Below are 25,991 nucleotides of genomic sequence, written 5' to 3' on the forward strand. Positions count from 1 at the left end.
TTATATATGAAAACAAATGATTGCGGAGTTTTATAATAAATGATTTATAGGAAATAATATTTTTTGAAGACCTTTTGTAAATTATAATCTTGTGTAGATTTGATTATGGGAGAAATTTAATGGTGAAATATGCTTAACTCTTCAAAAGTTTTGATGTTTTGTCTTTACATGACAACCACTTAGAATATAATATGTTTTAAGTATGTCATTTATAGTCATGGGAGATTAGTTTTTTTTTAAGATTGTTTGAAGACTAATCAATGTAATATGAATTGATGACAATTATCTCAAAACTATGTAATTGAATTCTAATAGATTTATGATGTTTCATTGAAAGTTTTTATTAAGTTTTATGCGCAAATTTTATATTTCAAGATTCAATAGTATGTACATGTATATTTTTTTAAGTTCAATATTATATTATATATTTCATGTGTATCTCATTCAACAACATAGAAATGTTACTATTTATAAATGTTTTTTTTTAATTTAGTAAAATAGATTCTTCTTTGACATAGAGTTGTATATAATTCATGTATATCTTTATATATGCAGGAGTTCTTTGCCATCATGGATGTTTTTGACATAGATGAACTATTAGGTGAAAATCCCCCACCACAACCCCCTCCTCCTCCTCCTCCTCCTCCACCACCACCACCACCACCACCACAACCCCCTAGATTGGATGAAATTCGTTTAAGAGAACGAATTAATGAAAACCTACAAGTGATTGAACAAAACATTGCTGCTATCCAAAATGAGCAAGTCACGCCACCCCATCTTGTAGAGTTTGCAAAATCAATGCAAACTGTTGTCGAGTCAGTTAGATCTGTTGATTCTCAATTAGATCAATTTCATAGACGACGACAAGAGTTGCGTGATTTTTACGCCGATGGTTTAACTTATAGACAAATCACAGATTTGAAAATAACCAAAGCTCATTTATGTCCATATTTTACCAACCCAAAAACAAGAGAACCAATGCAACCTAACCAGAAAAGAATTTCAATTAGGTGGTGTGTGCATCCAGAAATGGCTAGATACTTTTGGGATAGATGGTGGATGGTTTTTGATTATCCACCACATCGTAATTATGAGGTCCCTTTTTATTTTTTGAAGAAATTATACTGTGAGTTTGTAATGAACCAAAAACCAAATTATTTTGATATTAAGTCATTCCAGGGTGTTGGTCGTGGAATGCCACAGCATAGATTAGGGGCACGGAGTAATAATCCCCTACCGGATCCACCCATAGTTCCACTTGTTGCTCCATCGATTCCTGCAGATGTCCAAAATACATCATTCATTTCGACATTAGATGCTTTGACTTCCCTCACAGGGAACCTGAGTGAGCAAGCTGCTCACATGGCATCTGCTCCTCGATGGATGCCACATATGTGTTCGAGTTGTCATGAGACGTGTGTAGGTCCTACTACTGCTGCAGGATCTACTTCAGTTCCAGATGAGCATGATGCAGCAGATGATAGTATGATGACATCTTATATGGATTTTCTTTGCTCGGATGTTCATCTTGACCAGGTATAGATATATATAATATACATGTACATGTCAATGTTTTTATGTACTTTATTAAATATAGGTATAAACTAAGTGCATCTCTTTTTTTATACAATCTAATACTTCATTAAATAAATTTTGTTTATGTAGATAAGGACTATGCCTAATATTAGAGTTAATATTGCATCTACTGGAAGACAACTCGGCACACCTTATGGGGTATAGTATAAATTTCTATCTAGACATTGTACTAGATCTTTTTAAGTTAATATTCTATCGTCGTATATTATATAAATTTTCATGTTGATACATTGAATGCTTCTTTCTCTAGGATTCAGGTCATGAGGGACCCTCTACATCACATCAAGAAGAGGGTCTGACTATTGTGACACCATCTATGGTATGTATCTTATAATTCTTAACTTAAATATGAACTCTTACAATATTGTAACTTTACTTGAAATTATTTAGTACACATATATATGTTCACTAAATATGATTTCATTAAATGCATGTATGCAGGTGGACACTACCATTAGGATAGGTTATCCTCATAATTTTGATCAGAGCCAATTTGAACACACATCGACATCCTTTGAGGTATTAATATGTAATACTTAATTTGATCTTATTTTTACTCTTAATTTAAGATTTAATTGGACACTTTGAATTTGACCTTGTACAGGAGTTAGCTAGCACTGTATTTGGTGTTGATACTGCACAAGATACTGCTAGAGGAGATACTGCTACAGGATCTGATGAGCATATGGTAAGTTTGTAACTTAATTTATGAATTCTACTATATTTGATAAATGATTCTTTTAATAGTTAATTTCAAGTAATATTTTAATATTATTTTTTTATTGTACAGCATGAGACAGGTGGATCTGGACCACGTCCCGAGGACAAGAGAGATACTGCTATAGGATCTGATGAGCATATGGTAAGTTTGTAACTTAATTTACGAATTCTACTATATTTGATAAATGATTCTTTTAATAGTTAATTTCAAGTAATATTTTAATATTATTTTTTTATTGTACAGCATGAGACAGGTGGATCTGGACCACGTCCTGGGGACAAGAGAGATACTGCTACAGGATCTGATGAGCATATGGTAAGTTTGTAACTTAATTTACGAATTCTACTATATTTGATAAATGATTCTTTTAATAGTTAATTTCAAGTAATATTTTAATATTATTTTTTTATTGTACAACATGAGACAGGTGGATCTGGACCACGTCCTGGGGACAAGAGACCACGAGATGTTATTGATGATAGCACTTAGATTTTACTATTTATTTGGCTTTGATATGTACTTTTTTATGGACTTTACACATTTGTTTACACGTGCACATACTTTATATATATGGATAGTTGCATAATAGGATTAGATCATATATATTTTGTGCATACTTTATATATTTTGTGCACATTAGATATTATGTGGAGTGAACATCATGTTACCATCTAGACATATATATGGATTAGATATTATATGGATTATGTGGACTTGAAATTTTACTATTTATTTGGCTCTGATATGTACTATTTTACGGGCTTTACATATTTGTTTACACGTGCACACCCATACTTTATATATATGGATAGTTTCATAATAGGATTAGATCATATATATTATGTGCATACTTTATGTGTATTGTGCGCATTAGATATTATGTGGACTTGAAATTATGTGCACATTAGATCATATATATTGACTTGAAATTATGTGGACTTGAAATTTTGCGCATACTTTATATATTATGTGGACTTGAAATTTTATTTATGGAAGTTGTGCTTAAACAACTTTATAGGCATTATGTGGACTTGTAATTTTATTTTTGGAATTTTATTTAAATAGTTCTTGTGATTAGATAAACTACATGTGCATACATCTTGAACTAAGTATCGAAACATATCTTATAATTATAACATATTCTAAATCAAAAAGTATCATTTAACAAATATAATGAATAGAACTTGATTAAAACATAATTATCTCATTCATAAATTTGACCAGTAGTCTCTCATTTATGTATATTGTACACAAAATGTAATCAAGAAGACATATCTAAAATAAAATAAATAGTCTATTTAAATTATAATAATAAGGATTTATATCTCTCAAAATACAACATAAAGTATGCACAAACAATAGTAGTCATTGAGGGCAAGTCTACTCTGAGAGACCTAGAAAAAAAAATACATATGATTAGTTTTTATAATCAGGATGCATTGAATTTAAAATACAACATAAAGTATGCACAAACAATATAGTAGTCATTGAGGCCAAGTCTACTCTGAGAGACCTAGAAAAAGTAAATACATATGATTAGTTTTTATAATCAGAATACATTGAATTTAAAATACAAATGGATTTGCCTTAAGGGTACAAAAATTTAACTTACTTGTAATTATTCAAAATGAAACATAAAGTATGCACAAATAACTTTGTTTTCATTGATGCCTTCTACTTGTGGTAGACCTGAAACAAAATTTTAGTAGATTAGATTTTGTAATTATGATTCATGATTTAAAATACTATATATAATATGCATCGCGACTTTTAAAAGGGAGGTGGATTAAGGGTTCAAATTATAACTTACTTGATATTCATTCTATTATACCATCTGCATCCTCTCTCTTTTGCAAAGCATCTATAATTGTCTCGTGCTCTTCCATAGAGAGAGTCCATAATTGTTTATTAGCAGGCCTGCCACGATATCTATCCAATTTTATATTAGTTGCCACTACCAAATGTGAGTAATGTATAATCTTTTTCTCTAATTCATAATCTTCAAATGCGGGCAATCCATTCTTTCTTGTTAGATATTTGCGTAGCCAAGTGCCAACAACAACCACAGATCCTGTTGGATAGTCATAACCATCATCATCTACTCGAGGAGTAGTTAGCTTATGTTTTGGCTCTACACATCGAGCCAACCAATACTCTGTCCCCTCTTCATTGTCCTCTGGTGCAACAACAGCATAGACATGTCCTGTGCACAAAACAATTTTATTTTAATATTTAATGAGAAATAAAAACAAAAATATACACTGTAAGATTTCATAAATTTATGTACTATTTAATAAATCAAAACAAATTTCAAAAATAATTTTACCTTGTTGTATAAGATCTGAAATGTGATCATAGTCATTTGATGCAAACATTTGATCCATATCTTCATCAGTTCTTTCATGCGGATCATTTGCATCTATGGGTGTCAATGATCTTTGTTGCCATTCTTCAACCCATTCTTTATTCTCACAAAATTCCCAATCTCCGGAAACACAAAACTGACAAAAGCAAGCAAGTTGCCTTGTGAATATAGTCCATGTGTTTGAATTAGAACTCTTAAACGAATGCCATTTAGTTGATCCAATGATGGTATTACAATCATGCCGAATAGGAATACTATCTTCCTCTATCAACCAGAAGAAACGTCGAATTGCAGAGTTTTCAGTTGATCCTTTTGACAACTTTGAATTGCACCAATCTACAACTGCACGAGCATCTCTGAATTTCACTGCATCCTCGAATTTCAATTGTTCTCTAGCAAGAGCTCTTTTTATACAGGCACCGGCTCCATCGTGTTCCCCCTTACCATGTCCCGCTTCAAAAAAACTCCATAAATGTTGGACATTGGTTATCTTGTGAACTTTGCATAGCCAATAAAACATTCTTGCATTTTTGAATTGTCCAGTGCAGTTATCTGACCATATCATATGTTGTTTCATGTCAATTTCTCTTTCCTTAAGATTATCATAAAATACCTCGAAACAATGTTGGACAAACTCTGAAGAGTGTAATCGATTATCACTAACATAGAAATGATACTCCCTCAAAATTTTTCTGTTATCTTCTGTACTGTCATGGTCATGTCTATATATAATGTGCACAAATATGGCCACTTGCACTGAGTTGTAGTATTGTGATTGAGTTTCCTCTTGTGGTTTTAGAGTATAATTTTCTGCAAAATCCACAACTGATACTATTGTTCCAATTGGAAATGTGTTCTTGCATATGCGAAACTGTCCATCAAGCCATCAGGCATGTTGGGAATGTTTCACATATTTTGGAACAATATGAGTTTTAAACTCACTAATAAATGCATTCACACTATTCTGTTCTGTAATCAATTCTAAACGTTTCCCCATATTTCCATCCTTTAGAGGGTATTCTATATTTTTAAATCTCCTAACATCAACCATTTTTTGTCCAAACTCAGATGAAACATGTTCATGCAAACATTCACCTATCGAAGAATAGTTCCCACATAAATTGCAAAGACCATAAATGCATGAACTGGAAAGAAATAATTGTTCATTAGGTGGTTTACAAAATAAACTTCCAATAAAATCTTTTATAGTTTCAGGTGGAACATAAACACCACAATCCTGCACAAGATCATTACCATGCAACATACAATGAATATATCGAAAAACATCATAATAGTAACGAAACTGGACATGAGTTTTACAACAACAAGATATTCTTTGTTTATTGATTTTAACATACCAGGGTTTGCATTTTTCAAATGATCTTTGACTAATTCGTAAATTCATTAACACAGATTCATCACTAAATTTTTTAAAGAATTCAGTTTGAGTCATGTCAAGAAGATGTTTTGGATGAGGATCACGAATTTTTGATCCCACCCTTAACTTTAAAACATCTCTAACATTTGATGAAACTCTAGTGTTATCATGCCAAAATTTTGTAATTAATTGTTTAGTTTCATCATTTAATTTCATGTCTGACCTTTGAAGTCTACCACTAAAACTCCAACAATGGTTTAGTGGATCAATTTCAATTGTGTCTCTTCTTTTGGCCGCTCTTGACAAGGTTCTACGATGTAAGTTCAAATAGCCACTTATATCACTTAACATTCTTTTATTAACAATCATTTTGTCAACTATAGCAGTCGTTATAACTCTACGTGCTGCATTCTTATCTTTAGATCGACTTGTTTTTCCTATAGAATCGATGGCACTGGCAACAGTAGATACAACTTGCTTATATGATTCATCTTTTCTTTTTGGTTTTGCATAAATACCTATTTTTTTCATGACTTTACGCATTTTTAACATTTTTATTAATTGTAGCATTAATTGACATTGGAATCCTAACTTTTTATTATAGAAAAATTGTTTATATAATCTGTTTGCATGTGTTCTGATTTGTCTCCAAGAAACTAACCCATTAAGATTATCTAGCACATTGCTATCAATAGTAAACAAATTACATTCATTTTCTTTTAGAGATGGTGGTGTAATATTTTCAATTTTTATTTCTTTTCGTATTGGTGTATGAAATTTATATCCAGCTTCATTTAAATCAGCAATTTGATTGGCATCATAGTCATCAGGATTTAAAAACATACCAGGATTCGCATCCACATCAACATTTGCATCAACAGTCATACCCGTGTGTGGTTCTATATTTTTTGCATCCATCATGATGTCTTCAATGGTCTCATCTACAACGGGCACTGAACTAGATGCTTCAAAAGTGTTATTCAATTGCCGTTGTTGTGATCTTCGATCTCTTTGGCGTTTTGCCTCCTTCTCTCTTTGTGCTTGAATTTCGTCCACTGTCATTGTCTTCTTTTTTTTCTTTTGACGTTGCTTAGAACCCATTTTTACAAACTTGTCTTCAAAAAATCGCGTAAAAAATATTAAAAAGTACTGCCAAATGATGTAAAAAATCTTTGTCAGTACGGATTTCAATGATATTGTAGTAAATCGATGCAATCTTTTTTTTTTTTACAGCAACGGTTATTTTAATAACGGGCCCCCGTTATTTTAACAACGGGCCCCCGTTTATAAAACGGGGGCCCGTTATTTAAATAACGGGGGCCCGTTATTAAAACGGGGGCCCGTTGTTAAATCCAACGGGCAGAAAATGAAACGGGCCCCCGTTTATAAAACGGGGGCCCGTTATGTAAAATTTGAATTCACAACCCGCCACTTGCCTCGGGATTAGGCCCGGGATAGGCTTGGGATGGCCACACCTAAGACATGAACCTGCAAATTCAAAGCTCCATGAATGAAAGCACAAATATGATGAAATGAAATAGTTTACGTGCCTTTAATCAAAGAATTTTTATACGAAATTGAAACCCATTTCAGATTATACTGTCTAGATTCTAAATATGTAAATTAATTTAAAAATTGATTATTTTAAATATTTTTCATTTAATTTATACTAAATCAGGGTCATAAATTTGAAATATTAACTAATTTTCTTAATTTAATAACTTATTTATTTTAATGAATTTTGAAAAAAAAATTATATGTCATCAATCTACACAAAATTCTTTTCAATTTAAAAAAAAAAAAATTCAAAAAATACTAAGTTTACGTCAAATTATGTGGGTCGTACACGTCAAATTTTTAAAAAGATAATTACGGTCATTAAAAAATTAATTAAAAAAAAAATATTTGAAAAAAAAATACAGAAAAATATGCTCATCAATCTTCAGTGTGTTACAAACCATTTCCCAAAACGGTTTGAGAAAATAATTTTAATTGTGTCAAAAAGTGTGGGTCGTACACATGCATGGTATGGTCCTGAAACAGGCATTTTTAAAACATAGTTTTTAGAACTTCATTCAAAAAGTTATTTTTTATTATGTGGGTATTAAAATAAATTACATATTTGAAAAGTACACTCAGAGAGCTATCTTTTATATTACTGACTTTTTTCAAGATTCAATCTCTAAGTGTTTCAAAATTTAAGCTCAAGTGAGACAAAATCTGAAAAACAGGGAAAACACTTCCACTTTTTGGCCAAAAAGTGGACTCATCTTCTTGCACTGACCCTATAACAGTCCTCTAATTATTAATATGTACTGACTTGCATCTTCTTTAAGGGACTTATCATCTTTTGTCAACTTGCATTCGGTGGTCACAGGTGTACACACCAACTTGGAGTTCTCTAACCCAAAATTCTTCAACAATTCCTTGATGTATTTAGACTGAGAAATGAAAATTCCTTTATTATTACGATTAACTTGCAAACCAACGAAGAAATTTAACTCACCAATCATGGACATCTCAAATTCCTTCTGTATCTCATTAGCAAATATTCTACAAATCCCTTCATTGCCTCCAAAGATTATATCATCAAAATACACTACAACAATTAGGAGTTTACCTGAACTAGTTTTGAAATATAAATTGTTGTTAGTCAAACTCTTCTGGAAACCTTGATCAGTCAATTACTTATCTAGCCTTCCATACCAAGCTATAGGAGCTTGTTTCAATCCATACAGGGCCGCCTTCAATTTGCAAATAATGTTCAGATCATTTTTCAGCTTGAATCCTTTGGGTTGTTGAATATAAACTTCTTCTTTCAATTCTCTATTCAAGAATGCTGATTTCACATCCATCTGATAAACCTTGAAATCCTTAAAAGTTGCAAAAGCCCAAAACATCCTGATTGCTTCCATCTAAGCAACTAGGGAATATGTCTCATCAAAATCAATGCCTTCAATATGAGTATAACCTTTGCAAACCAATCTTGCTTTATTTCTCACAAGCTTTCCATCTTCATCTAGCTATTACCCACTTAGTTCCAACCACATTCTTATCTTCTGGTCTGTTAACTAATTCACATATCTGATTCTTTTCAATCTGATCTAGCTCTTCTTTAATTGTCTTCATCCAATTCTGATCATTGCAAGCTTCTTCTACTATTTTCGGTCCACTTTCTGAAAGTAACATAATAGAACTGTTGGTCGCACCAAGAAGGAAAAATGAGAGGAGGGGGGTGAATCAGTTTTCACTGGATCTAACCAATTAAGCACAATCTTAGATCTGATCAACTATAGTAAAAATAAAGATGACAACAATAACCAAAACACACATAACACCAATATTTTTGATGTGGAAAACCAGGTTAAGGAAGAAACCATGGTGGGAACCTACCCACAATGAGATAATACCCTGCAGTAGTATGTGTAAATATTACAATGGGGAATGCACATGCATTTAGGCCCACTTCCTAGAGCTCACTACTCAAATTACAATCACCCAAAAGGCTCCAACCCTAAGGGAAGGTTCACTACCTTACAATAAGATTTAGACTATGATCCAAAAAGAATGAACTGCAATAATAGCATTTGCTAATTCCTGATGATAGTTCCAGTTAAGCACAAAAATCTACCCTTCATGAATCTCTGCTCAACACACCACACCGAAAGATAATTTCTCTTGATCACACATACACCACTCTCTAATAATGTAGACTCAACTCCCTCACCCAAATTACATGAGTATTACACCCATTTATACAACTCATCAACCTTGACTACAAGGTCAGCCAAAACCATAACACCTAATTACAAAGTTACATCACACGATACATAAATCAACCACCAGACAATATATAATGACATGAATAACATAACATGGACCTAAATCAGATCTCAAAATTATCACCACCACTAGAAATCATGCCATGACCAACTACAACATGTTACACCACCAAAATACCACATAACACGAAGAACATCACCGGATCATGAAAATCACCAAAAGCTTGCACAATAATCAATTTGGATCACAAAAACAATAGGACATGATTAGGAAACACCAACAAGAATGATAGAACCATCTGCAATAGTTGCACCAACACCACTTATGCAAATCTTCATCGATCAACATGTTGACATCCAAGAACACTCAACATTAGCAGCTTGAATATGAAAGATAGCTTCCAGAGCACCAAATCATGAACCACTTGACATGAAGATACATTCAAACATCCAAAATATTATCCCAAAATTGCAACTCAAGATCTGATCACATCGGAATATACTGGAGGAAATACCAAACTCAGCAAAGCACTGATCAGAAGAACCAAACTATAAACTGGATCATATGATATGGTCAATTAAGCTCACGGATCACTAAAACCAATACATAAAGATATAATGATACTAGAAATTCTCCATGATATACCAAACCATGATCCCAATAAACCTATTTGCAACCACCAAAGCAATAAATCACATGAATATGTTGGCATCAATGACAAACAACATATCCTAGTAGTAGCAATCTCCAACAATCTCCCCCTTTGGCATTGATGACAACATGTGAATGTAAAAAATAATCAATGTAAAGGAATGAATACACATCAACAAAAATCCAACAAACTCCCCTTTTGATCATGCACACAAAGGTCCAAAGATAAGGCAATTTTTCACATGCTCCTCTCCCCCTTTGAAGACAATGCCAAAGATATAAACTAATCAAGATTATTCCCTCACATCAACACAATCATAGCTCTGAAACTAACTACTCTGACTGAGTAGCATTATCAACTCATAAACGTGGATAAAGAGATAAAATTGTAAATACCACTGGATTGATACATCTTAATGCACCTAGTTCTCATTAGGAGGGGCAAAGACCCCTAACTTGTATCTCAAATGCATAAATGTATCTGCAGGAAAAGGGTTAGTGAAAATATCTGCAATTTGATATTTTGTAGACACATACTCCAGTTTTACTTCTCCATCACTAACTTTCTCCCTCAAGAAATGATACTTAATTGATAAATGCTTCATTTTAGAATGCAATACCAGATTCTTGGAAATATTAATACACTTGAATTGTCACAGTAGATAAGAGTAGGCTCATCATACACAACTTTAATGTCTTTCAACACCCATTTCATCTAAATCACCTGAGTATAATTTGTAGCAATGGCAATGTATTCAGCTTCAACAGTAGATAGAGATATAGCATCATGTTTCTTACTAGCCCATGACACCAACTTTCTCCCCAAAAAGAATGCTCCACCGGTAGTGCTCTTCTGGTCATCTACATCACCTGCCCAATCAGCATCAATATAGGCACAAAGCATAAAATCAACATTCTTCAGATACCACAACCCATAGTCAACGATTCCTTTCAAGTATCTGAAAATTATTTAAATAGAAGTAACATGAGTCTCTTTAGGATCATCTTGAAATCTAGCACAAAGACACACAACATGCATAATATCCAATCTAGTCTGAGTTAGGTATAGTCATCCACCAACCATAGATCTATATAAGGTCTGATTCACTTTCTTAGATTAATCATTCTTAGACAATTTACATCCAGTCACCACAGGAGTTCCAACAGGTTTAGAGTCATTTAGCCCAAATTTCTTCAACAATTCCTTCGCATGTTTAGATTGAGAAATGAAAATAGCTTTACCAATTTGAGTAATCTTCAATCCTAAGAAGAATTTCATTTCACCTATCATAGACATCTGAAATTTCTTTTGCATATCATCATAAAATTTCATACTCAAATCATCATCTCTTCCAAAAATAATATCATCTACAAATACTTCAACAATCAAGATGTTATCATTTTCAACCTTAAAATATAAGTTACTGTCAACTGTACCTTTACAAAATCATAACTTCATCAAATACTTATCCAATCTTGCATACTAGGCTCTAGGGACTTTCTTCAGTCCATACAGAGATTTGTTCAATTTACATACCATATCACCTTCATCTGATAAAGAAAACCAATCTGGTTTCTCAATGTATACTTCTTCCACAAGATCACCATTGAAAAAGGCTGACTTGACATCCATATGATAAGATTTGAAATTCTTATAAGCAGCATATGCAAGCAACAATCTAAGAAATTCAATTATATCTATAGAATCAAAGGTTTCTTTATAATCGACATCTTCTATTTGAGAGCATCCCTTACACACTAATATTGTTTTATTTCTTACCACTTCACTAGCTTCATTCAATTTATTCTAGTACACCCATTTAGTTCCAATCACATTTTTGTCTTTAGGTCTTGGAACAATCTGCCAAATTTTATTCTTTTCAATCTGATTCAACTCTTCCTCCATATATTTTATCCAATTTTCATCCTTACATGCTTCTGCAACATCTTTAGGCTCAATCTTAGAAATCAAACATATCTCTTCAAAATCAAGTCTTCTTCTAGTCATTACACCCTTGTTCTTATCACCAATAATCTGATTTTTAGATTGATTCAATTTCACATACCTCAGAGTCTTCAACATGTTTTGATTCTATGATTCTCAAGCTCTTGAAGTCCTTCACCAACAACAATAATAACCGGATCAACTATATCTACCAGATTAATTTGTTGTAGAATCTCAATATGTGCAAGCTTAGAATCAATATCTTGCTCATCAATCTCATATCTGCAAACTTTGATCTACTTACCAATACATTCATCAAATTTTACATTTTCACTTTCCACTATCTTTCTCAACCTCTTATTGTAACACCGGTAGGCCTTACTATTTTTTGAATATCCCAAGAAGATTCCTTCATCACATCTTGCATCAAACTTTCCTATATCTTCATCTCTTCTGATATAACATTTACTTCCAAAAAACTCTAAAATATCCAACTCTAGGAACATGACCAAACCATAAATCTTAAGGATTCTTACCAAAATCACCTTTTATATGCACCCAGTTGAATGTATAAAAAACAACGCTAACAACTTCCTTCCAAAAGACTTGTGCAACATTTCCCTCAATAAACATTGTTCTTGCAACATCCAAGATTGTTCTGTTCTTCCTTTCAACAACTCCATTCTACTGAGGGGTTCTAGGAGAAGATAATTGTCTTATAATTCCATTCCTCTCATAAAATGTGTCAAACTCACCAGACTTGAATTCTCCTCCTCTGTCAGATCTCAGACATTTTAGCTTCAATCCTGTCTCAATCTCCACCTTTGCTTTGATATATTGAATTTTTCCAATTCTTCTGATTTTTCCTTTAGAAAAGTCACCCACACCATTCTTTAATAGTCATCAATCAGCAACATGAAATACCCATCACCCTACATGCTTCTTACTCTAGTAGGTCCAAACAAGTCAATATGCACAAGATCTAACAGTCATTTAGATGTATACTATTTCTGCTTCCCCAATTGACATTCTTTACATACCGGATTAGAAGGCTTCACAATCTTAGGCAGATTTTTAACAGCTTGAGTAGAACTTATCCTTACCATATAATCAAAGTTAACATGACACATACTCCTATGCCACAACCAAATTTCATCTATCTGAGAAATTAAACAACTTTTCTCATTGACATTCAAGTGAAAGATATTATCTTTAGTTTTAGTCCCTGTTGCAATCTCTACACTAGAACCATTTAAGATCTTGCATTTACCATCCTTGAATTGTAAATCATATCCCTTGTCAACCATTTGTCCAACACTTCAAAGATTATGCTTTAATCCTTGAACATATAAGACATCATCAATGTTATTATTACCATCAAAAGATATAGAACCTCTACCTCAAATCACACAAGCCTTATCATCTCCAAATCTTACTATACCACCATCATACCTTTCCATACTCACATATTTTATTTTATCACCTATTATATGATGTGAGAAACCGTTGTCTATTACCCATTCATCTCTTTCTTCAATCTTAGTAGCCAAAGCTTTCTCCTCAATAATGCAGCTTGTAGGATTTACTGGTACTAGATCATCTTCTATGATAGCAATAAACACAAACTCATCTCTTGAATTCCCATTATCATATTATTCATTTGTTACACCTTCATGAACAACATAGTAACATCTCTTATGATTTATGTGCTTTCAGTAGGGCTTATCATACTTATCATGCTTCTCATATTTGTCATTCTTATCAGATCTATCATGCCTATCATATCTGGACATTCTCTCAGGACATCTAGAAGAAAAGTGTCCTATATTATTACAAGAGAAAAATTTCAAAGGTAACTTCCCATCATACTTATCGGCTCCTTTAGGCAATCTCCAAGCAATAAGTGCTTCAAGGTAATCCAACTCTCTCTCTTGTTCTTCCATCTATCTCTTTTCTCTTTTAAATCTAGATACCCACCATGAACTTTCTCTCAGATCATAATTTTGCTTCTTGGATACAAAGGCTCTAAATGCAATCTCAGATTTTCCATGTGATTCTCCAAATTCGGTTAACTCAAATGCAGTAAGATTTCCAGCCAACATGTCTCTAGTCACAATAGTCACACTCCAGATCTCATCAATAGCAGATACCTTATGTTTGTAAGAAGGAGGCAAAGATCTCAGCACCTCAACAACAATCTCATCTTCTTCAAGGGTTCCACTAACACATCTGATATTCATGACAAGATCATTCACCTTAGCCATTAAGGTTGATATATTCTCATCTTCTCCCATTTTCAATGCTTCATAATTTCCTTTCAAACTCTGAAACTTAGCAACTTTAATATCCTTCATATAAGGTCTTCAGCTTCTTCCAAATCTCATGTGCAATCTAAAGTCCCATTACATTAAAAAATTTTGAATTGGTCAAAGCACTCAGCAACACTTCCTTAGCCCTTATGTTATGTTCAACTTCCTTGATCTCATCAGCAATAACCGGTCCATTCTGAGGAACATTGTAAACATTCTTTGTAATCTTCCAATAATCTTCACCAAGGCACTTCAAATGAACTTCCATTTGGTACTTCTATTGGATATTGTTGGCTATTGCTACTGCTAGGATATGTTGTTATCATTGATGTCAATATATTCCTGTGATTTACTCTAGTGTATTTCGGAAGATCTTATGATCTGGTTTGTTGTTTTGTTTTGCTGATCATTGTTTTGTAGAGCTCGATATATCCTCTGGTATATTTTGGTGTGATCAGATCTTGTGTTGATTTTTTGGGATATTGTTTGGGATGGTCTTGTGTATCTTCATTTTAGATGGTTCATGATAAGGTGCTTCACAAGTTATCTTTCTTCATGACAGTTGGTGATTGGTTGTGTTCTTGATCTTTCAGACATTGATCAATGAAGATTTGAAAAGTGGTGTTGGCCCAGCTGTTCCTGAAGATTCTAACGTGCTTGCTGGTGTTTCCTAGTCATGTCCTATTTGCTTGGGTGATCCGCATTGATAATTTTGTGAGTTTTTGGTGATTTTGTTGAACCGATGATGATTTACGTGTTATGTGGTATTCTTGGTGATGTAGTGTGTTGCAGTTGATCTTGGCATGATTTCTAGTGGAGTTGTGTGTTTGGGAATTTGTTTTAGGACCATGTTATGCTATGTAAATCATTGTATTAGTTTGATGGTCGATCTTTGTATCATATAATATAATTTTATAATTATAAATTGAGGGTTGAGGGTTTAGCTGACCTTGTTATCAAGGTTGATGAATTATATATAGGTGATATATTCATGTAGTTTGTGTCATTGGTGTGTCTACATTATCAAAGAGAGGTTTATGTGTGAACATTGTTGGTATTATGGATGTGTTGCATTGGTTTTGTCATTGATGTCAACACTTATCCTTCTGGAGATCTCCATTGTTGATTTGGCACTATGGTTATATTGGTTTACTGTTGAACCAACACATTGTGTTCACCGACAAGGTCAGTGACTTATGCATAGTCATCAGTATATACTCACCGATAGGTTACATGGTTCACCGACACTGATGATGTCTTATTATCATCTGGAGATCACTTGATTATGTCAAAGACATGGTTTGAATACTTGGTTTTGGTGTTTTGGTTATTGGTCTAATCAGGTTGACATATTTGCTATTACCGGCAGATAGGTCTAGGTTATGGACCGGTATGTGTTATCTACTCCAGATCAGCACGACACGTTATGGAGATGATTTATTGATTGGATATTGTTGTAATTGTATTGAGTAGACATGTTGTATTGCATCAAGACTTATTTGTAATTGATTTAATTGTAATATTCTTAGTGAGCCAACCTACACATTTGGTCTTAGGTTTTGTATAAATATAAGATCTCATTTGTGAGATGATGTGTGAATTGTGGTATGATCATGGTATGTGCGAATATTGAAGATCATATGAGCAGATCATATAGAGAATCAAGCAGACATCATTTGAAGGTTAAAGGAAGGTTTGAAGGTTTTTATCAGAGCTTAAACCGGTACTTAATCCAGCATTGTAGATGTACTTTGAAGTAGTACATTATTCTAGGATTTAACCATCTCGCTATAGTCATTGCAACTCCCATTTGAGCAGTGTGTTGTAGGTGATTGGCCTTTCTACATGTGCAGACCCCATTTGTATACACATACTATCTACAGTAGTATTTTTTGATTGTGGGTAAGGTTTCCCACCATGGTTTTTCCCCTTACAGGGTTTCCACGTCAAAAATATCTATGTTATGTGTTATGGATGTTGTTTGTCTTTCTGTTTCATGCATTAAGTTTCACTGGTATTGATATTAACTGCTAATCAGTTAACCAACATTAAGTTCGGTTTACCGGTATTAAGTATTAAGTTGAATTAAGTTATAATTGGGTTGAAATTCATGGACAAATGATTCACCCCCCCTCTTAGTTGTCCTTCTGGTTCCTAACAAACCGGTAATTTATTCTTAGATGTTGAGTTTGAGGAGAGATTGGTGTTGGAGAGCAGACAACTATGCTTAACTAGAACTATAATTAGGCATTTGGAGATGCTATTCTATCAATTCATTTCTTCCAAATTGTAGTCTGAATCTTATTGTAAGTTAGTGAGACTTCCCTGAGGCTTGTAGCTTTCTAGGCCATTATCATTTGAGCAGTGAGCTCTAGGAAGTGTGCCTGAATGCATGTGCATTCCCCACTGTAATATTTTCACATACTACTGCAGAGTATCATCTTGCTACAGGTAGGTTCCCACTGTGGTTTTTCCCTTAACTGGGTTTTCCATGTCAAGATGTTGCTGAAGCTTGTAAAGATGAAAGTTGGAGGAAGGCTATGGAAAAAGAGCAAGATCAGATTGAAAATAATAATACATGGGAACTTGTGCCTAGACCTAAGGATAAAAATGTTATTGGTACTAAATGGGTATTCAGAAACAAATTGAATGAAGCCGATGAAGTTATCAAAAATAAAGATAGACTGGTATGCAAAGGATACTCACAACAACAAGGAATTGATTATGAGGAGACTTTTTTCCTAGTTGCCAAACTTGAAGTTGTTAGACTGTTGCTTGCTTATGCTACTTGTAAAGATTTCAAGGTATATCAGATGGATGTCAAATCAGCCTTTTTGAATGGTGATCTTGAGGAAGAAGTCTACATTGAACAACCTAATGGATTTTCATTGTCAGATGATGGAGACATGGTATGTAAATTGAAGAAATCTCTTTATAGATTGAAACAAGCCCCTAGAGCCTAGTATGCTAGATTAGATAAATACTTGTTGAAATTGGGATTTACTAAAGGTGCTGCTGACATTAATTTGTATTTCAAGATTGAAAATGATAACATTCTGATTGTTGAAGTCTTTGTTGATGATATTATCTTTGGTGGTGATGATGACTTGAGTATGAAGTTTGTCGGTGATGTGCGAAAGGAATTTGAGATGTCTATGATTGGTGAGATGAAATTATACTTACATTTGCAGATTGCATAGACTAGAAAAGATATATTCATATCTCAAACTAAGTATGTGAAGGAATTTCTAAAGAAGTTTGGGTTAGATGAGTCCAAACCGGTTGGAATTCCCATGGTGACTGGTTGCAAATTGTTTAAAAATGATGAATCTCCGAAAGATAATAAGAGTTTGTATAGATCTATGGTTGGTAGACTACTATATCTTACTCAGACTAGACTGAACATTATGCATGATGTGTGTATGGCTGCTAGATATCAAGCTGATCCAAAAGAGAGTCATGTCATTGCTATTAAGAGAATATTCAGATACCTGAAGGGAACTGTAGATTATGGACTATGATATCCAAGGAATGGTGATTTTATGCTAAGTGCCTACACTGATACTGTTTGGGCTAGTGATGTAGATGATCAGAAGAGAACTATCGGTGGAGCATTCTTTTTAGGTAAGAAGTTAGTTTCATGGGCTAGCAAGAAACAAGATTCAATATCCTTATCTACTGCTGAAGTTGAGTACATTGTTGCTGCTCGTAATTGCACTTAGGTAGTTTGGATGAAGCAAATGATGAAATAAATCAGATTTATTCATGATGAGCCTATTGGTATATACTGTGATAATTCTAGTTCTATTAACATGTTAAAGAATCTGGTGCAAAATTCAAAGACTAAACATGTGTCAATCAAATATCATTACTTGAGAGAGCAAGTCAGTGAAGAGAAGGTGAAGCTAGACTATGTATCTACAAAGGAACAAATAGATGATATTTTCACTAAGCCTTTTCCTACAAATACATTTGTCTATTTGAGAGACAAGTTAGGGGTATCCACCCCTCCCGAGGAGAACTAGATGCATTGAGTTGCATCAATCTGATGGATTTCAAAGTTTTATCCTTTTACCCAGATTGGTGAGTTGGTATTGCTCCTCTGTTGGAGTAGTCTGTGTTTATGGGAGAGAGGTTCATGTTTCTATTTTGGAGAGAGTTTGGCTATCTATTTTGAGATCTTTTGAATTGTTGTTAAAGGGGGAGAGATAGATCATGTGAAAAAACATTTTATGTATCCTGATCTAAAGGGGAGTTTGTTGGAGTTTGCTGGTAATATCTTCTTTGCATTAACTATTTTTCACATCCATATGTTACCATCAATGCCAAAGGGGGAGATTTTTGGATATTGTTGGTCATTGCCACTGCTAGGATACGTTGTTGTCATTGATGTCAACATATTCCTATGATTTATTCTGGTGTGTTTGGAAGATCTTATGATTTGGTTTGTTGTTTTGTTTTACTGATCACTATTTTGTAGAGCTCATTATATCCTTCGATATATTCCAGTGTGATCAGATCTTGTGCCGAGTTTTCAGGATATTTTTTGGGATGGTCTTGTGTATCTTCATTTCAGATGGTTCATGGTTTGGTTCTTCACAAGTTATCTTTCTTCATGAGAATTGCTGATTGGTTGTGTTCTTGAGCTTTCAAACATTGACCGATGAAGGTTTGAAAATTGGTGTTGGTGCAACTGTTCGTAATGTTCTTTTGGTGTTTCCTAGTCTTGTCCTATTTTCTTTGGCAATATGCATTGATCTTTGTGCAATTTTTTTTGTGATTTTGCTGAATCGGAGATGATTTACATGTTATGTAGTATTCCTAGTGGTGTAGCATGTTGCAGTTGATCTTGGCATGATTTCCAGTGGAGTTGCCTGTTTGGGAATTTGTTTTAGGACCATGTTATTCTATGTAAACCATTTTATTGGTCTGGTGGTCGATCTTTGTATCGTATAATGTAATTTTTTAATTATGAATTGAGGGTTGAGGGTTTAGCCGACCTTGTTATCAAGGTTGATGAATTGTATTTATAGGTGATATATTCATGTAGTTTGTGTCGTTGGTGTGTTTGCATTATCAAAGAGAGGTTTATGTGTGAACAAGTGATTTATCCTTCAGTGTTGAGTTTGAGGAGAGATTGGTGTTGTAGAGAATACAACCATTCTTAACTGAAAGTGTAATCAGGCATATGGAGATGCTATTCTTTCAGTTCATTTCTTTCGGATTATAATCCAAATCTTATTGTAAGTCAGTGAGACTTTCTTGAGGATTGTAGCCTTCTAGGCCATTATCATTTGAGCAGTGAGCTCTAGGAAGTATGTGTGAATGCATGTGCATTCCTCGTTGTAATATTTTCACATACTACTACAGAGTATCATCTTACTGTGGGTTGGTTCCCATCGTAGTTTTTCCCTTAACTGGGTTTTCCATGTCAAAATCTTGGTGTTGTGTGTTATGCCTTCAATTTTATTATCTATCGTATTCCTATAGTTTATTAGATATGTATTTGGTGGTTAAGTTTGTTATTCCGGTGAAGACTTATTCACCCCCCTCTCAGTCTTCCTTCTTGATTGTTGTTAACACCTTCTAGACAGTATAAATTTTTCCATGAAATCTGGGACTCTCCTTCATAAACACATAAGCCTCCATTCCAGATCTTCTCAAGTGGTAAAGCTTCTTTTGAAGGACCTAGCTCCGATACCACTTGTTGGCAGCACTAAGAAGGAAAACTAAGAGGGGGGGTGAATCAGTTTTCACCAGATCTAAACAATTAAGCAAAATCTCAAATCTAACCAACTGTAGTAAAAAGAAAGATAAAAACAATAATAACAACACACATAACACCAATATTTTTGACTTGGAAAACCAGTTAAGGGAAAAACCACGGTGGGAACCTACCCACAATGAGATAATACCCTATAGTATTATGTGTAAATTTTACAATGGGGAATGCACATGCATTCAAGTACACTACCTAGAGCTCACTACTTAAATTACAATCACCCATAAGGCTCTAACCCTTAGGGAAGGTTCACTACCTTACAATAAGATTCAGATTACAATTCAGAAATAATGAACTGCAATAATAGCATCTACTAATGCGTGATGACATTTCCAGTTAAGCACAAATGTTTGTCCTTCACCAATCTCTTCTCAACATAGCACATCGAAAGAAAATTTCTCTTGATCGCACATACACCACTCTCTAATAATGTAGACTCAACTCCCTCACTCAAATTACATGAATATTATACCCATTTATACAATTCATCAACCTTGACTACAAGGTCAGCCAAAACCATAACACCTAATAACAAAGTTACATCACATGATACATAAATCAACCACCAGACCAATATAATGACATGAATAGTATAACATGGACCTAAATCAAATTTTCAAACTCTCATCACCACCAGAAATCATGGCACGATGAACCGCAACATGTTACACCACCAAAATACCGCATAACATGAATAACATCACCGGATCATGAAAATCACCAAAAGCTCGCACAATAATCAATTTGGATCACAAAAACAAATAGGACATGATTAAGAAATGCCAACAAGAATATTAGAACCATTTGCAATAACTGCACCAACACCACTTATGCAAATCTTCATCAATCAACACACTAACATCCAAGAACACTCAACAACAGCAACTGGATAGGAAAGATATCTTTCAGAACACCAAATCACGAACCACTTGACATGAAGATACACACAAACATACAAAATATTATCTCAAATTCACAACTCAAGATCCGATCACACTGAAATATACTAGAGGAAATACCAAACTCAACAAAGCACTACTCAGAAGAACCAAACTATAAACCCGATCATATGATATGATCAATTAAGCTCCCAGATCACTAAAACCAATATAAAAAGATATAATGATACTAGAAATACTCCATATACCAAACCATGATCCCAATAAACCAATCTACAACCACCAGAGCAATAAATCATAAGAATATGTTGGCATGAATGACAAACAACATATCCTAACAGCAACAATGTCCAACAAGAACTTCTTCTTGAGCTACTTTTATTTTTGTGATGATTACTTTGTTCTTGTCTCCAATAATTTGATCCACCAAGTGATTCTTCTAAACATATCTTGGGGTCTTAGATGTTGATGTCAGATCTTCCCAACTTCCTTTTCTTATTCTCCTTCTCTGAGATAAGACAAAAGAGTTAAAGGCAGGTGATTCTTATATCCTATTATACATGGAATGCATCATAGTCCTCTGAGATAAGACAAAAGAGTTAAAGGCAGGTGATTGAAGGCTCACATCAGATGAACTGGTGAAACACTAAGTTGCCTTATATGCATAAGATCAGAGATATGCACTAGATCAACCAAGTAGACAATGATGAGATGTGGATATAGGGACTGAAGGATATGGTTGTCACTTTGACAAACATGTTAATAGCAGAACCGGTCTATTGATAAAGAAGGCAAGTTTGAGAAGAATCAGATAGATGGAGATTGGTGAAGGATGATGACATGGTGTCATCAAGGTGGTTGCGAGTAACTATGTCCACTGGTAATGCTTACAAGGTACAGAAGTGAAAGGCTCCCATCTATTGAAGATGTGCATAAGGTAGGTCAGCAAATGTGCTGACCAGTTTTAGTGCTCAACCAAAAGAGAAGTAGAGTACAAGAGTGAAGACATATCGGTTAGGGTATAACCAACAGGGTCTCTGAACTGGTAGATGAACTCGGTTGTGTGGTTGGTTGGTGATCTTGTCTGGACCGACATAGAAGAACTAGAAAAGGTAGATGCTGACAAAGAGGCCATGTGGAGGTGAAGTGGCATGCATGCATAGGTTGGTGTGATGTGTTGGTGAAGTTGTTGGTGATTGGTCCAACATTTATGGCGACTACAAAGCTCAAGGAATGAAGGCAGAGGATTGCGTCTCAAGATCAAGGAAACAACAGAGATCTAATACAAGCTGATCTTTAGATCAAATAGGATGAAGGAAACCATATCATGCATGTGATCGATCAGACAAAAGGTAAAAAATCATGCTACAGATGACAAAAGAGAGAAGATGTGGTTTGCAAGGTAAAATGTTGGGTGATGTTCATTGATTGAATGTTGAACATCGATCAAGGACATGATATCAGATTGGATATGATATGTCATGATGATCAGAGATCAGATCGCATGAAAATTCAGTGCATGGAAAAAATCCTAGCATGCCAAATTTCAAACTAATGTTTAGATGGGAAAATCTAGATATAAGAGTGTGAGCCAAAGATGTAGTCAGTGCTACTGCATGAGAGAGGAAATCAGTCAAGTGCTCAATGACAATCAGAGGAGAGATTGAGTGTGAGAGAGAATAGGGTGGAAGAGTTCAACTGGCAACAATGAGGCAACTGATAGCTTGCCATTGAGTCTGAGAGAGGAGTATACTGGTGGTGACTAAAGCACTAGAGAAGAGTCATAGAAGAGTGCAAAGAAGGCAAGCTGAGAACCTACAGGTATCAAATAATAGATATCTGACTGTGTGAAGAAGATTGGTGGTGGCCAACAATAGTGTGATAGAGAGGTTGGAGAACTGGTAGAGAAAAATAAGAGGATGAACTAGCAAAGGTGCAGGAGAGATAAAGGTGCAACATAGAGTGGGTTGCATCAAGAGATAAGGTTGCTATAGAGAAAAGGTGAATAGAGAATTGACAAAGATCTGTGTAGAGGTGAACCGGTGGAGAGACATACATGAGAGTTACAAAGTTCTTTTGTAATAAGAATATTACTTTTATAATTAATTATATTCCTAGCATATCACTAAGTTGGAGCTCAGTGCAGGGGTTGGTACTCCTTGGGTTGGTGCCCTAAAGAAGGAGTGGTACTCCTTGGGTTGGTGCCCTAAATGTGGTAACCGAATGTTTCATTGTGAGGCTGGATTGGAGCAGTAGTCTCCAACTGCTTTTCTCACCAAGGATTTTCCCATCTTGGTTTTTCCTCATACATATGGTGTTATGTGGTGTCCCTTTTAAGTGTGGTTGCATTTGTGTTATCCTCCCATCTAACTGGTATGTCTTCTTTATGTTAGATCAGTTAACTGGTATATAGACATAGGATATAAAAGGGAAAAAGGTTTGTAAAGCACTGATTCAACCCCCCTCTCAGTGTCATCTAGTGTTCAACAATTGGTATCAGAGCCTAGGTTCCCAGTTGATAAACTTTCTCCAGCTTGGGTAGATTCTGGTATTTGAACACAATTGTTTGTTTTGTGTCAATCCTTACTCCAATTCTTGATGGTTCAAATCATTTTATTTGGAGTTGTAGGATGGAAGTCTACCTATCCTCTTTAGGGTTTGATGTGTGGATGTCGGTTGTATATGACTTCCCTAGTAAAGTGAGTCATCCCACCAATCCAGATATAGAAAGTAGAGACCGGTGTAATGATATAGCAATGAAGGCTATACTCAGTGGGCTATCCAGTGATATCTTCTTATAGGTGGACAGATGCAGATCAACAAAAAGATTATGGGATAAATTGAAGAAGCTCTATGGAAATGAGCTTACCACTGCAAAACTAGTTTGTGAAGAAAAGATGAGAAATGCAACTCATATGTCTATAGATGATGAAGGAAGATCTGTTAGTAGTCACATCAATGATGAAGAAGGAACCCACCTCTTCATGGATCAAGAATTAGATGATGAGAGACACACATCTAAGAATGATCATGTAGATCACTCCTATTGGCAAGATGTGTTTGGCAATCATAGTGAAGGTGAAGAGGAAGATGAAGCAAAAGTTGATCTTGAAGAAGAAATTGTAAGTGCACTCGAAGAACTTAGTAGAGTGAGGAATGAATACAAGTTATTCAAGAATGCTATAGTTGTGGAAAAAACTGATTGATCAGATGCCTTGAATAATATGAGAAGTGCATCTCAGAGTTGAAGACTCAACAAGAAGACACCAAGGAGTGTCGGTGTAATGATCTAGCATCTTAGCTAGAGGCCAAGGATAGAAAATATCAACAGCTAGTAAGAGATATGGAGAGTCTCTGGAATGACCTTGAGAAATGTTAGGATGAGCTCAAGGTAAGAATTTGGTTTGATGGTAGTAGTGATGCCTTGGACAAAATATTGAAGAAGAAAAAGCATGCCAAGGATACTAGAGGATTGGGAAGTGGTGTCAGTGAATGCTCCACCAGCAAGAATGTCCCCCACAATGACATTTTGTTTGTCTCCTCAAATGGAGATAACAAGGGACAAACCTTCACTTTCCAAAATACTCCCTAGAAGAAGGTTGATATAACCACTACCAGTGAAGACATGGATTCAAGGATGAAGACTGGTGCTGCAAGAAGGAGAAACAATGTAGATCCCAAAGGTAAAGGAAAAAAGGGAGAAGGTAGCTTCACCGAAAGCATGAACATGAGAATACTGCAAAGAAGACCTCCTACTGGTAGAAGACAAGGAAATGCTACCACCCATAAGACAAAGCAAGTGTGGGAAAAGAAGAGATTAGATGGAAGAGCTATAGAGCGTGGACAATCCAAGATCCATCCCCGGAGAAGCAGAAATGGAGATACTAAACCGGTAAGATCCCCTCATGCATGGCAGAATAAATTTGTAAGTCATATGCCATCATTTATCGGCTACTACTTCTCTTGTAAAGATTATGGTCATAGGGCAAATGAATGCATAAAGAGGTCTAGGAATAAGAATATTGTCTGTCCAAGAAGTAATACATATGACAATAGTATGTCAAGCTATAGAAACATGCATAGATATGCTCCTATGTATAATAAGAAGAGTCAATTTGCTTCCTCAAGAAATGCAAAATATGTATCTTATAATTGCAATGGTTTTGGGCATAGAAGTCATGAATGCAGGAACAAGAAAGTTTTATCATATGACTACCGGTATAGAAATTATTCTCAACATGGAAATGGATATAGAGCATATGAGAGACAAAATGCTACATGGAACAAAAGTAGAAGAGGTTTTTGATGGTATGATGAAAGAATAATAATCCGGTCAACTACTGGGGGGGGTGAACCAGTAGATAAAAAAATTGATACTAACTTCACCAATCTCAAAATCAATCTCTCAAAGTAAACTTAGAACTATCAATGCAATATCACTGTCAAGATAAAAACCTCAAGATAAACAGGTTAACTGTTACAACAAATTAATAGTAAATAACTTCAAACTCATAAAAATCCAAATGCTTTTACTGACATAAGTAAAAATTCATTTCACA

At 34.6% G+C, this 25,991-nt stretch overlaps 2 long non-coding RNA genes across 2 annotated transcripts; both read left to right on the forward strand.

The window, feature by feature from the left end:
* Positions 1 to 1,679: 1,679 nt before the first annotated feature.
* On the forward strand, positions 1,680 to 2,106 carry LOC131859813 (uncharacterized). The gene is made up of 3 exons (XR_009359376.1): positions 1,680 to 1,737; positions 1,850 to 1,918; positions 2,041 to 2,106. It is a non-coding gene; the product is annotated as an uncharacterized LOC131859813 (long non-coding RNA).
* Positions 2,107 to 2,229: 123 nt separating this feature from the next.
* Positions 2,230 to 2,635, forward strand: LOC131859848 (uncharacterized). The gene is made up of 3 exons (XR_009359393.1): positions 2,230 to 2,287; positions 2,390 to 2,461; positions 2,564 to 2,635. It is a non-coding gene; the product is annotated as an uncharacterized LOC131859848 (long non-coding RNA).
* The last annotated feature ends 23,356 nt before the right edge of the window (positions 2,636 to 25,991 follow it).

This window comes from Cryptomeria japonica, chromosome 11 (genome assembly GCF_030272615.1).
Source record: "Cryptomeria japonica chromosome 11, Sugi_1.0, whole genome shotgun sequence".
Taxonomy (NCBI): Eukaryota; Viridiplantae; Streptophyta; class Pinopsida; order Cupressales; family Cupressaceae; genus Cryptomeria; species Cryptomeria japonica.